Consider the following 12,940-nt stretch of genomic DNA (forward strand, 5'->3'; position numbering starts at 1 on the left):
TTACACTGAAAGTTTTTTTGAAATGTGTTCACACAAGCTTTTTGTGCACTAGAGCTAGATACATGAGTAGATTTCCGAGCGAGTATTCTCAGTACATTTGATAACTTCTCAAACCATTTATAAGGCAACAACTGCCCTGCTCCCTATAAATACAAGCGCTAAAAAAAAATGGGATGGAAAAAGAAAAACTTAAATATACAAATAGAATCTCCTACTACATTTAAAACTATTTTCAGCTGCCGCTTACAGGCACATTCAAACAAGAACAGTGCTAAACTTCTAACGTAACCAAATCTCCATAGATGCAGATTTAGCAGCGCTGATCAGTTATTTATGCATCTACTTTGTGCAATAAAAAAAAAAATCCGTTCAATCGATATGTCCATATATCCTATAAAAAGGATTGACAAAGAGCTATATGTATGGAAAAAATAGTTCTCTTTATAGGGAAAGTTGTAGTGAGACGCTGACACCAATAGATTTCACCTCCACGTGTGCAGAAGGAAACCAGGGGGATGTGTGGGAGAAATCCCCCTTTAGTATTGTCTCTTACCAGGACCACCGGGTCAATCAGGCTCATCAATACTTCCGCTATGGTGGAAGTCCTCACTGCTATTTTTTTATTCTACAAAATTAGATGCATAAATAACTGATCAGCGCTGCTAAATCTGCATCTATGGACATTTGATGACTTGATGAATGTCTGTCTGCTTCTTTACTCACTTTAAGACCCTGATATTTCTCACATATATGTAAAAAATCTTTTTTTATGTGGAAAAAAAAAAACTCGACTTGAAACCCCAAAACATTTATTTCTTTTTCCTTTTCTTTTCTTTTCTTTTCTTTTTTTTCTTTCTTTCTTTCTTTCTTTCTTTCTTTCTTTCTTTCTTTTTCTCTTTCTCTTTCTTTCTTTTTCTCTCTTTCTCTTTCTTTCTTTTTCTCTTTCTTTTTCTCTTTCTCTCTTTCTTTCTTTTTCTCTCTTTCTTTTTCTTTTTCTCTTTTTCTCTCTTTCTCTCTCTTTCTTTCTTTCTTTCTTTTTCTCTCTTTCTCTTTCTTTCTCTTTCTCTCTTTTTCTCTTTCTTTTTCTCTCCTTTTTCTCTCTTTTTCTCTTTTTTCTTTCTTTCTCTTTTTTTTTTCTTCTTTCTTCTTTTTCTTCTTTTTTTCTTCTTTTTCTTTTTTCTTTTTCTTTCTCAAACATTTTATTTAACCCCCAATAATAATTAGAAAATCAAATCAAATTAAATTCTTAAAACAAAGTATAAAATTGTAAATTGTACAAGTGTATGGCCATCAAAAGGTTAGAAAGGTATGTTGCCCCCAACTGGCCTATCATTCCAGCTCCATCACAAAGGAGGCATCTGATTGGATGTGATAGTATGCGCAAATGCTGTTCATTGTTTCTTCTGTCGGTACACCTAAAGTGAGCTACACACATAATTTGATTTTGATAATTTTATTGGTAAAATTTATCACCAAATATGGTGTAAGAACCTAAAAAATAAGGAGCTATAAATGAAAGGAAGGTTTCAGAAATGCCACATCGTTGTTGAATCTTGAAAGTGTATGTATGGCCAATTTCGCGGAAATGCTAAAATCCATCAGTTAATTGCTGTCTGTGTGCCATTGGGACATTTCTATTTCCGTCCTGGAGAACAAATGTAGGAAATGTCCTTCTTTGTTGTCACCAGAACAAGATGTAAGGGATGCTTGGTCAGAAAGTGATGGCAGATTGTTGGCATTATCACTGGAACAAGACACAAAGGATTGGATAAACCAATTTAGCAGGGGCATTAATGCCTAGTACACACATGAAGAATGTTGCATGATGGGTTACTAAAGTTATGAGAATTCTCATAAGACAAATAAAATTTTGGAAATGATGTAATGTGTTGTATTGTAATCTTTTGTTTCTGAGCATGCATGGTCTATAATTTATTTTTGTACAAATACATACTAATTACATGAAAATTGTTTGTCCTGTCAACTTACATTTTGCGTGTTTTGTCCCTTCCGCTATTTTTGCATGAACTGTTGTGATTGGCTATCAAAAGCTGTGGACTAAGGAATAGATTATTGGACGATCACATTCCCCCCCCCCCCCCCCCCTTTATTTTTTATATAATATCTATTTGGATATTCCTGGTCATAGATTTAAAGCGTTACTAAACCCAGGAGCATGGCATTGACTATATCTGTCCTCCCACAGTACACAGAACATGGGAGTGCAATTATTTTAGTAAATATAAACTGCTAAATACCTTTTTCTCATCAGCAGCATATAGCAGTCTTGTGACTTCTGTTGGTGTCTGGCCAAGCACTGGTTAAAGCTTGTAGGAGGCATTTTCATTCTCATCTGACTGTCCTATTAGACTGCATTTTTGTCTATATTCCCCTTGCACATGTTCCTGGGAACGAGGCTCATCGGTAGTGGGTGCTGCAGCAACTACCAGCTGGTTACTGGAAAATCGCAGGTAAATGCACACATTCGCCACCAAGGATCCTCAAATGTTGGCCAAAGGTTTTTATTGTGGCGTGATCACATCACAAGAGTGCAAAGTTTCAGAGCCTTCCAGGACCCTTTTGTCAGGTATGAGATGACTAAGAAGTCTGGGAGGCTCTGAAATAATGCACTTTTCTATTGTGATGTGATCACTCTGTAATAAAAAAAACTTTGAGGATCCTTTGTGTTCTGGCAAATATGTGCATTAATCTATTGGGCTGCATGAGTCCAGACCCTCTGTCTGAACAGAGGTGATTGGCCATGTGCTGATCACATGCACCCTCCCAAAAAAACACCCCTTTAGCAATACACATAAAAATGAGCAATGTTCAAATGCTCCCAAGGCTCTGTTCTATCAGGAGATAGATTGGGGACAGTGGAAGAAGGGGAGGATCAGAGAAAACAGGATTAAATAGCCTTTTTAAACAATGCAAAGGATTAACTCCCCTTAGGTTCCACAGTGAGTATAACGAGCATGATTTACTGCATATACAGACTGATTTTACTGTTGTGGGTTTAGTTACAACGTTGGTTCTACAAATAAAAGTGTATGTGGCAGCCACCTTTTAGTGAAATACCTTCAGCCCCTCTTCCAGGTTTTTCACTATCTAGCCCTACCTGCCACTGCACAGCTGCAGAAAAGTCCAGGCTGTGTCCATCTCCCATTGTGCATGCTCTGTTTTGTCCATTTATTGCTATGGGGTGAACAGGTGGTGACCCCCACACTTCAATAGAATGTGGTAGTGGCAGTGTCCTGACAGAGAACCCCTTGAGCACAGTGAGTAAACGCAGGCAATCAACACCCCTGAAAGTGTCTGCTTCCGCAGATCATTCCTCTTCATCATCTTGGTATAGAAGTGTATTTACTCTTCTTGACACATATGGTAATTTTGTTTTATTTTTCTATCGGGTCATTTTAAAAATTGACTTCTCATCAGATGCAATGATCACCTTGTAAAACAACCCCCGTTCAGTTTTTAAAATAGAAATTAAAGGAAAAACCTTTTGTGTATAGATATGGTGGAAGAAAAACATTATAAATGCCTTTTTTATTTCCCATTTTTTTTTTTTTTTTGTAAATACAAGTGATCACATTCCCTCTGTTCCCAGCTACCTAAGAGCTGAGGGGGAGGAGAAGAGACAGTACACTAATCTTCCCAGTGAATGACTGAGAACTAACCACGCTGTGCTCTCTTGCTTAGCGTGGTTGGTTGCTAATAGGAAAGCAGAAGGACTGGCAGGAACATCAGGGATTTCACACACAGAGAACAGGAGACTCTCATACAACATGGTACAGCAAGCACATATCGGGTATATGAAATGCTGGGTTAAAGAGGAAGTAAACCCTGATGGGTTTACTTCCTCTTTATCTTCCTGTAAAAGTAAAGATGCATAGTAGCCCATTATGTGTCACTTACCTGACACAGGAGCCAGCGATGTCGCCGCTGTAGCTTGGAGCATCCATCTTCTTCTGGGTATCGCTGCTCCGGCCACTCACAGCGCCAGAGCAGCGATGACGTCACTCCTGCGCATGCGCACGGAGACTTCACTAACGGCATATTGCCGTTAGCAGCGGCACACTTGGTGCACACTTGGTGCGCCTGCGTGGTGCTGTCTACGGTGCATGCAGTGACTGTCTTTTTGTAAATATCTCCTAAACTGTGTAGGTTTATGAGATATTTCTTGGACCTACAGGGTAAGCCTTAATCTAGGCTTCCCTGTAGGTCAAAGTGGTCTTTAAGGGTTTACAACCACTTTAACACACCCCCTTAGAAAAAAAAAAGCTTTAAAATGCTCTTTTTCCCAAAGAACAGTGTCCTATTTGTTCAGGAATCCTCTAGGTGAGGGGTCTCAAAACTTTCTAAACAAGGGGCCAGTTTACTGTCATTCAAACTTTAGAAGGGCCGAAGTGAGGCCATTGGGAATAGAAAAGTTTCTAGCATCAGTGGGGGGGAGAGATCTTTGATGTTATTGGGAGGAATTGTACTCAATCATGGGTGTCATTGGGCCCAATTGTTGGTGTCATTGGGAGCAATTGTGCCTCATTGTTGTCACAGGGAGGAACTGTGCCCTTTCATTGGTGTCAGTGGGAGATAATTATGCTTCATTGTTGGTATCAGTGGATGAAATGGTGCCCCAAGGGCCAGATAAAAAGCAAACAAGGGGCTGCAGTTTGGAGACCACTGCTCTAGGGTATTAATGTACTTCCTGGACTGAGATGCTGGCACAAAGCTGACACCATTATGTAAATCCCAGTATGCTTTTTACTAGGTGAAGATTTCACATATTACAAATCAACTCTACACCCACCAACCCCCGTTATATATTCCCACAATGCCATTCACATTCAATGATGGTTAACCCACGGACTGTCTGTTACATCAGTATTGTAATAGCGATACAATTGTTCTTTTTGCCAATCCAAAATAAGCATACTTGAAAAATCATTCATGTGAGTGCTGCCTGTCATCTTTTCACAACTTCCTGCATCCCCGGCTACCTGCCAGCAGTGATTGCTGTACTGACTCCGCCTCCTGTAACTCCTCCTCTCAGCACCTCTGTAGCTCAGAAGTGTCTACCAATCGGGCATAGTGAATCCATGTCACAGAATTCAGGGAAGTAAATATTTGCAGATCTTCACAAAGTAAGTTTACAAACTTCAAGAGTTCAGATAATTAGCCCCCCCCCCCCCTTTCAGGACACCGGATGCATGGATTCCTATGGTGGGGGGCGGTACTTTTTGAAGCACCTGTTTGGAGCCAGAGGATCTAATAGGCTTCAAAATAGGGTGGGCTCGGGGCACAGAGAGTGTGTCCTGATCCCAGCCAATTGTGTGATAGCAAATAAATTTTCACACTAACCTTCTTCCCCGCCAATCAGGAGGCAGGATGTCAGACCTGTTTCCTGATTGGCCAAAGCGCCAGGCCACCCTATTGGATGCCTGACACTTAAGAAGAGGAGAAGACTCAATAGAGGAGACATGCTGGAGCGGAGGTCGCTGGTGTACTGAGAGGAGCTGCTGCCTGGCGGTAAGTGCCGAGGGCACTAGTGGGGGGGTCGATGGGCACAAGTGGCTGCATATGATGGGCACAGTGAGGCTGCAATTGATGGGGGGGTTCAGTATTTTTCAGTTTGTTTGTGCCCCCCCCCAAAAAAAAATTTGAGCACCAGCTGCCACTGTAATTAGGAGTAGTCTAGGAAATTTTTGAAATATGATTTCTCTTATATTCACCGACCGACACAGCTCCTCTGTAACAAAATGGTTGTCAGCCTATCACTGGAGATAACTAGGCAAGTTGTAATACAGCACTTCAGAACATTTAGTTCCGCCCAGGGGGTGGTCCCTAGGCTACAACCCCACAGCCTGCTCTAGCAGAACTCAGTTTTTTCTTGCGTAGTGAGGAGATAAGACCTAGGAACCCTGCGGGCCCATAGGTCCGTGTTTTTTTGGTGCAGAAGCTTGGCTTTTTGCACAAGATGAATGATCCTGTGATCTATCAACAGCTGGCTGGGTGACAGGCTGGTTCACTTATCCTTGTAGTCTCCCCAGTCCGGCCATCGAGCATGTGCAGGTCGCAGCTACGGCTCGGCAGGCCATGACATACCTCGGCTCCAGAGGTGGTTGGTGAGCTTTATGCTCCGGGGCGTACATATGACCGGGCTACTGCTGTCTGCGTCACAGTATGCCGAGGCCAGTAGTCTTCCTTGTACTGATCAGGAGCTGACTACCGTGGAATGTCTCCCAGCTTCAGGACTGGTAAGTACAGCTCTCCCTGCCCGTCAGGGTGGAGCAGCTGGGCATTCCCTGGGAGGTCGATTTGGGGCCCCCCTCACCCCCTCTCTTCTCTCCCCTGCCCCCGACTCCCTCCTTTCCCCCCCTCATGGGGGGCTGTACATGTGCTGAGCGGTGTATGTGTGCCTGGGCTCTCACCTGGGGGTTTTAGCTGTGCTGGGTGCCTGTGTAGTCATGCCCCTGTGTAGGTGCAGCGCTTTGCCTGCTACATGTTCTCTCTAGTCCCTCATAGCGCTGTTCAGCTGCCATTTTAAGTCTAGGCGAGGGTCAGACTGGCTTCAGCCGGCCAGTTTCCTGGTGATTCTCTATTGAGAACACCGACGGCCATTTTCTTTTAGCCAGACCACGTTTTTGTGCTATAGCAGCTGCCCCTGTGTCCTCTGCTTCCTGTTTTGGTCATCACAGAGCGCTGGGGAGGTTATCCTGTGTTCTGAACACGTGTGTTTGATCGCCCACAGATCGTTCCCCCGATCGTGCGACCGGCCGGCCACCAACATGTTTTTGCTATCTCTGCATCTGGGAGCACTGGGGATCATTGTGGTAATGCAGCGCGGAACGGCCCAGGGTGTTGAGTCCAGCAGGTTAGAGCCCCTCAGCCAGCGGCAACAGGAGGGTGGGACTTTCACTGTCCTAAGTCCCCTTCGGGTGACAGACAGGGTAGGGTAAGCATGGCTTCAGAAACTGGTGTTTCTTCCCCCGAAATCCAGGCAATTGCAACCGGGTCACCTGCGGACTGGGTGGTCCCTATGGACACCCTTACGGCGGTCCTCAATTAGTTCGTTGCCAAGATAGAGGCGGTATGTGGGAAGAAAGGTGCTAAAAAGCGGCCCCTGCCCCCCCCCCCCTCTGGGGAGAGCTCTGACTCAGACTCGGGTCCTGCTGAGTCCGGGGACCCCTGCTCTATCTTGTCAGATGACGCTGACCAGGATCGTTCGGACAGTGAAGATTCAGGAGCCAGCGGATCCCTCTGCTGATGTAGCGGTCCCTTTTGGGTCCCGCAAGCCAGCACATTTACCTAAGGTGTTCCCGTATCTGACTTATTTTGACAAGTTCATTTACAAGGAATGGGGTCGCCCGCAGTGGTCCCCAAATACATGGCGGTGCGTTACCCCTTTGAGGAAAGCCTTCTGAAGAAATGGTCGGCTCCTCCGGTCGTAGAACCCCCAGTATCCAGGTTAAATAAAGTAACCACGATCCCGGTTGAGGGGACTGCATTCAAGGATCCCACGGACAGGAAGGCCGAGGCGGTGGCTCATTCCTTGTTTACGGTTGTGGGGTCAGCTGTGCGACCTGTACTGGCATCCGCACTGGTGTCGCAGACACTGACTGAGTGGGCAGCAAAAGTTTTGCACCGCGAATTGGGAGAGAAACAGGCCTCCCCTGTCTGCGTGGAACTAGCAGACCAACTAGTGCAAGGCCTTAAGTACGTCTGTGATGCAGCCCTGGATACTCTCCTTCTATTATCCAGGGCTTCAGCGTCAGCTGTGGTGCTGAGGCTCCTGATTTGGTTAAAATACTGGTCTGCTGACCAGGCATCCAAGAAAGCCCCGACGGATCTTCCCTTCCCTGACGACCGGCTCTTTGAAGCCTCGTTAGATAACATTATTAAAAATGCCACTGGTGGTAAGAGTACTCTACTCCCACAGGCCAGGAATGCTAAGGAGCCTTGCCGCAGGCAAGGTCCCTCTTTTTCCGATCACAAGTGGCTTTTTTGTCCGCCTGGTGCCCGACAGGACGCCCACGGACGGTTAAAAACTTCCCTGGAACCGCAAGCCTAACAAGCCTGCGAACAAAAGTGCTACCGCATGAAGGTTTACCCCCACTACCGTCTCGGGTGGAGGGTCGCCTTCGGGAGTTTGCAGCCCATTGGTCCTCCGGTTATCCAACCAATGGGTCTGCGATCTGATTTCCACAGGCTACAAGATAGTTTCTCTCTTGGCCGCCAAACAGATTCTTCCCCTCCAGCATGCTCGTGTCCCCGGATCGCCGGGAGGCCCTGTTGGGGGCGATAAGGGACTTGCTTAATCGAGGGGTGATTGTACCAGTTCCGGAATCAGAGCACTTCCAGGGATTCTACTCAAATCTGTTTGTGGTTCCCAAGAAGGAAGGGGTACGTCCGATCTTGGACTTAAAAGCCCTCAATCACTTTGTAAAAGTGCAGAGGTTCAGAATGTAATCAGTTCGCTCAGTAGTCTCTGCACTCCATCAAGATGACTCCCTGGCGTCCTTGGACATCCAGGATGCGTACCTACACATACCCATATGCCTTCGGCATCAAAAGTTTCTGCGTTTTGCAGACGGGGAAGCCCATTACCAATTTGTGGCTCTTCCCTTTGGTCTGGCATCAGCCCCCAGAATCTTTACCAAGGTACTGGCTCCAGTATTAGCGTTGCTGAGACAACGTGGGATTGTGGACGTGGGCTACCTGGACAATCTCCTCCTGAGAGCATCTTCCACCTCAGAATTACTGGAGGATGTGGCGATCACCATGCAGACCCTGCACTGCAAGAATTTGGGTGGCTGTTGAACCTAAAGAAGTCGGTAATTGTGCCGATCCAGCATCTGGAGTACCTAGGTTTACTGTTGGACTCCAGGGAAGCGAGAGTTTTCTCCCTTCAGACAAATTGCAGACTCTCAGGTCCACGATAAAACTGCTGATGCACCGCAAGTGGTCCTCGCTCCGGTTTATATGATTTTTTTATATGATCTACCATACTTTGGATGGCATTCCAGTGTGAATGTTTGGACCTTGTGGAGCCTGGAGACGTATACTTAATGAATTAGTAATTTCACCTATTTTCATTCTATATTATTTTTTACTTATCTTTGCACATTATTTCACATGTGTGTTTATAGTATTGGTTTTATTACCACCCCTTCAAATATAGTTTAGAGTTTTACACCATTTGATTCACCAGCGCTACCTGTAAGGCCTACATCTCCATGTGTGAGGAGAAAGGGTGGCATCCGCATTCCTTTTCCATAGCAAGGATCCTGCTGTTTCTCCAGCAAGGAGTAGACCAGAGATTGGCATTGAGCACCATCAAGGGGCAAATCTCAGCCTTGGCTGTCTTTTTTCAACGACCCCTGGCATTGCACTCCTTAGTGGGTACCTTCGTTCAGGGGGTACGACATGTTGTTCCTCCGGTGCGCCCACCGTTACCCCCATGGGATTTGAACCTCGTGTTGTCGGCGCTTCAAAAACTGCCATTTGAAAATATCAGGGAGATTCCCCTGTTGACTATTTCCCAGAAAGTGGTGTTTCTAGTGGCCATCACATCGTCCAGGAGGGTTTCGGAATTGGCAGCCTTGTCTTGCAAGTCGCCTTATCTGGTCATCCACAAGGATAAGGTGGTGTTGCGTCCGCAACCATCTTTTCTACCGAAAGTGATCTCGGCTTTTCATATCAATGAGGACATTGTATTACCATCGTTGTGTCCTAAGCCAAAGCACCCCAAAGAGGTGGCCCTTCACGCTCTTGACGTGGTTAGGGCTCTGAAGGTGTATTTGTCTGCCACGGCTTGTTTCTGTGGTTGGTCCAAAGAAGGGTATGGCAGTCCCGTTGGCCACCATTTCCAGGTGGATCAGACAGATTGTAGTACAAGCCTACGCCTTGAAGGGGCAGGTGCTCCCCTTTCCTGTCACGGCCCACTCTACAAGGGCAATCGGAACGTCTTGGGCCTTCCGACACCAAGCGTCGGTCGCTCAGGTGTGTAAGGCGGCAACCTGGTCGTCTGTCCATACGTTTACCAAGTCCCCACGGCTGGGCACTTAAAGAATCACGTACCACTACGTGATTGTGCCATTCTGCCAACGTATATCGGCGTGAGGCGGTCCTTAAGTGGTTAAAAAACAGCTACCAGCACCACAATGGACAGCTTGTGCAAAATTAATAAGTAAAAATAGTGCAGCGCTAATCATGAATACATAAATGTGCAAAAATTTGTCACATGAAGTAAATCATGTAAACAATACAAATCTGTGCAAAAAATATTATTAAATATTGCAGTCATTTGTGAACTGAAAAAGTCCAAAATAAAGGGGATAAGTCAGTGACGACGTATATGATAATTGCGTGATCCAATTAGTGATGATCAATCACCCAGAGAGGAAGAATCACCAACGTGAAGAAATCTGCATCCAAATGGAATATAAGGAGGTCTACCAGAACATATGGACCCAATTCAGCTGATACCAAATGGGTCATAAAGGCAATGGTGTCTCAACACCTGTATATAGACGCTCCACTCCAATCATGTACAAATGGACTGTATGTTTCTAGGGAGATTGCCAATGATCACCGTTACAGTAATAAATATGAATGTATAGGGCCTTTAAAAGTCAGAGGTAGAATCATCTCATCATCTCTCCATTAGTGCATAAATCCAAGGAGAGAAGATAGAAGACTCGACATAGTGTAAAACCATCAATAGAAGATTTATTAAAAACATAGACCGCTCCCATTTCAGTATACATCAAAGCATAAGATGGACGATTCATGGAAGACCAGGAAAAAACTAAATATAATGGCATAGACAGGACAGTAGACCGACACGTTTCGTCTCAGACATCATCTGGGGGTCACACCTGGTAGAATGGTCACATTTGGTAGAACTACCACCAGAAAGGTGTTATAGGGCTATATCGAATTCTCTACACCAGGATCTATTAGGCAGAAATGAATGTGACCAATTTTATCATAGTCAAACAAAATTATATTTTTTAGCTATAGCAAACTATATAATGAAAGAGATCCATCTGGCATTAAGGCCGCAGCATGGCCTGTTCATATAAAAAACAGAAGGAAGAGGCAGGAAAATTCCCATCTGATAGCCGTGATGACTGATTAACAATGAGGGTGGCTGTCAGTTTCCTCATCCAGTACAGATGGTTATTTAAGCACTTGCTGATTCATACTTTTATCGCAATTCAAGAATACAAATGAGTTTAATAACAGATCATTCCAACCTATTTAGCATGCATATTGGAGAATGCAAAGTTACCACTCTGTTAAAGCCAAACTCCATTTAGCAGTAAGAAATGAGTATGTAGTGTCTAACTTCCCAGCTAGGTTTAAATGCACATTCTTCTGTACGGGGAGGTCTGTTATGTGTTCTGGGGTGGGGGGAGGGGCAGTGTGTACTGATAAAGATTTAAGGGACTATCTGTACAAGGGGTCATTTTTGGTTTCCATTATGTACGCTGGCCTGTAGTTTAGACCCCTGCACTTCATGCATGACTTACTTCTGACTCTATGCACTTCATGCTTCTGACCCCATGCACTTTGTGCATTATATGCTCCTGAACCCTGCAATCTGTGCATTACATACCCCTGAGCCCTGCACTTTGTGTATTACACACTCCTGAAATCCATTACATACTCCTGACCCCTGTGTTCTGGGTTATGCACTTCTGACCCTTTTGCTCCCTGTCTTGTGCACTCCTGCACAGACAGTCCTGGTCCCTGCAGTCTGTGCTTTATGCACTTTTAATCCACATCAGAGCAGGCTACGTCTTAGTTTCATAGTTAGTAAGGTTGAATAAAGACACCAGTCCATCCAGTTCAACCTGAGTGTCTACAATTGTCCCTATACCTGTACATTGCACACTCACATTGGTCCCTGCCCTCAAGGAGCTCACAATCCAAGGCCCCGATTCATATACTAGGGCCAATTTTGGACAGAAGCCAATTAACCTACCTGCATGTCTTTGGAGTGTGGGAGGAAACCGGAGTACCCGGAGGAAACCCACGCAGGCACAGGGAGAACATGCAAACTCCAGGCAGGTAGTGTCGTGGTTGGGATTCGAACCAGCGACCCTTCTTACTGCTAGACGAGAGTGCTAACCACTACACCACTGTGCTGCCATTATGTGCTGTCTTCTATTAAAGAAAAAAAAAACTAGAGATATAAAAGAAAGTTGAGATATAACATTTCTAGAAATTTTGAAGCCATAAGAAAAAGTTTTTACATGCACACTTGTTTTTTTCTCTCTGCAAGGAGAGAAAAACTATATATTGGGGGAGATTTACTGAGACTGGTGCACACAGAAGCTGGCGTAGCTCTGCATAGTAACCAATCAGCTTCCAGTTTTCATTGTCAAAGCTTGATTTAACAAGCTGCAGTTAGAAGCTGATTGGCTACCAGATTCGGTGTGCTCCAGTTTCAGTAAATCTCCCCCATTGTGTCTTTCCTCTCTATTCACAGAGATGGAGAAATACAGGAGCAGGCTTCACAGCGACTGATCCCTGTAGTAGCCAATCAGAGGATACCACAGCGATCAGTTGAACTGGAATCGTAAATTCCAGGTCGCCATCATTAGTACAGGGCCCGGGGGGGCTCTTGGGGAGACCCTGTTCTCTGTGCTGGGAGCACACTGTGTGGTGCACGCCCAGCATAAAAGGAGATACGCATATATGTGGCCCCATGGAAAAATTACCAGTATAGGGCCGCATATATGTGTTACGTTGGCATCAAGGGGTTGATATTGTTAAGATGGGGATTTTACCTAAAATTCTCTACAAAATTTCAAATGTTCCCGATTTATGTGCCACAAGCATATTTTAGGACATTAAAAGCAATGATACTTCAGTACATATGGTGAAATAAAAAACCGAGAATACAGTTTGTAGTATTGAGTAATGATAA

The sequence above is a fragment of the Lithobates pipiens genome, unplaced genomic scaffold, assembly GCF_037356315.1.
Source record: "Lithobates pipiens isolate NorthernLeopardFrog02 unplaced genomic scaffold, aLitPip1_a1.2 Scaffold_10, whole genome shotgun sequence".
Classification (NCBI taxonomy): Eukaryota; Metazoa; Chordata; class Amphibia; order Anura; family Ranidae; genus Lithobates; species Lithobates pipiens.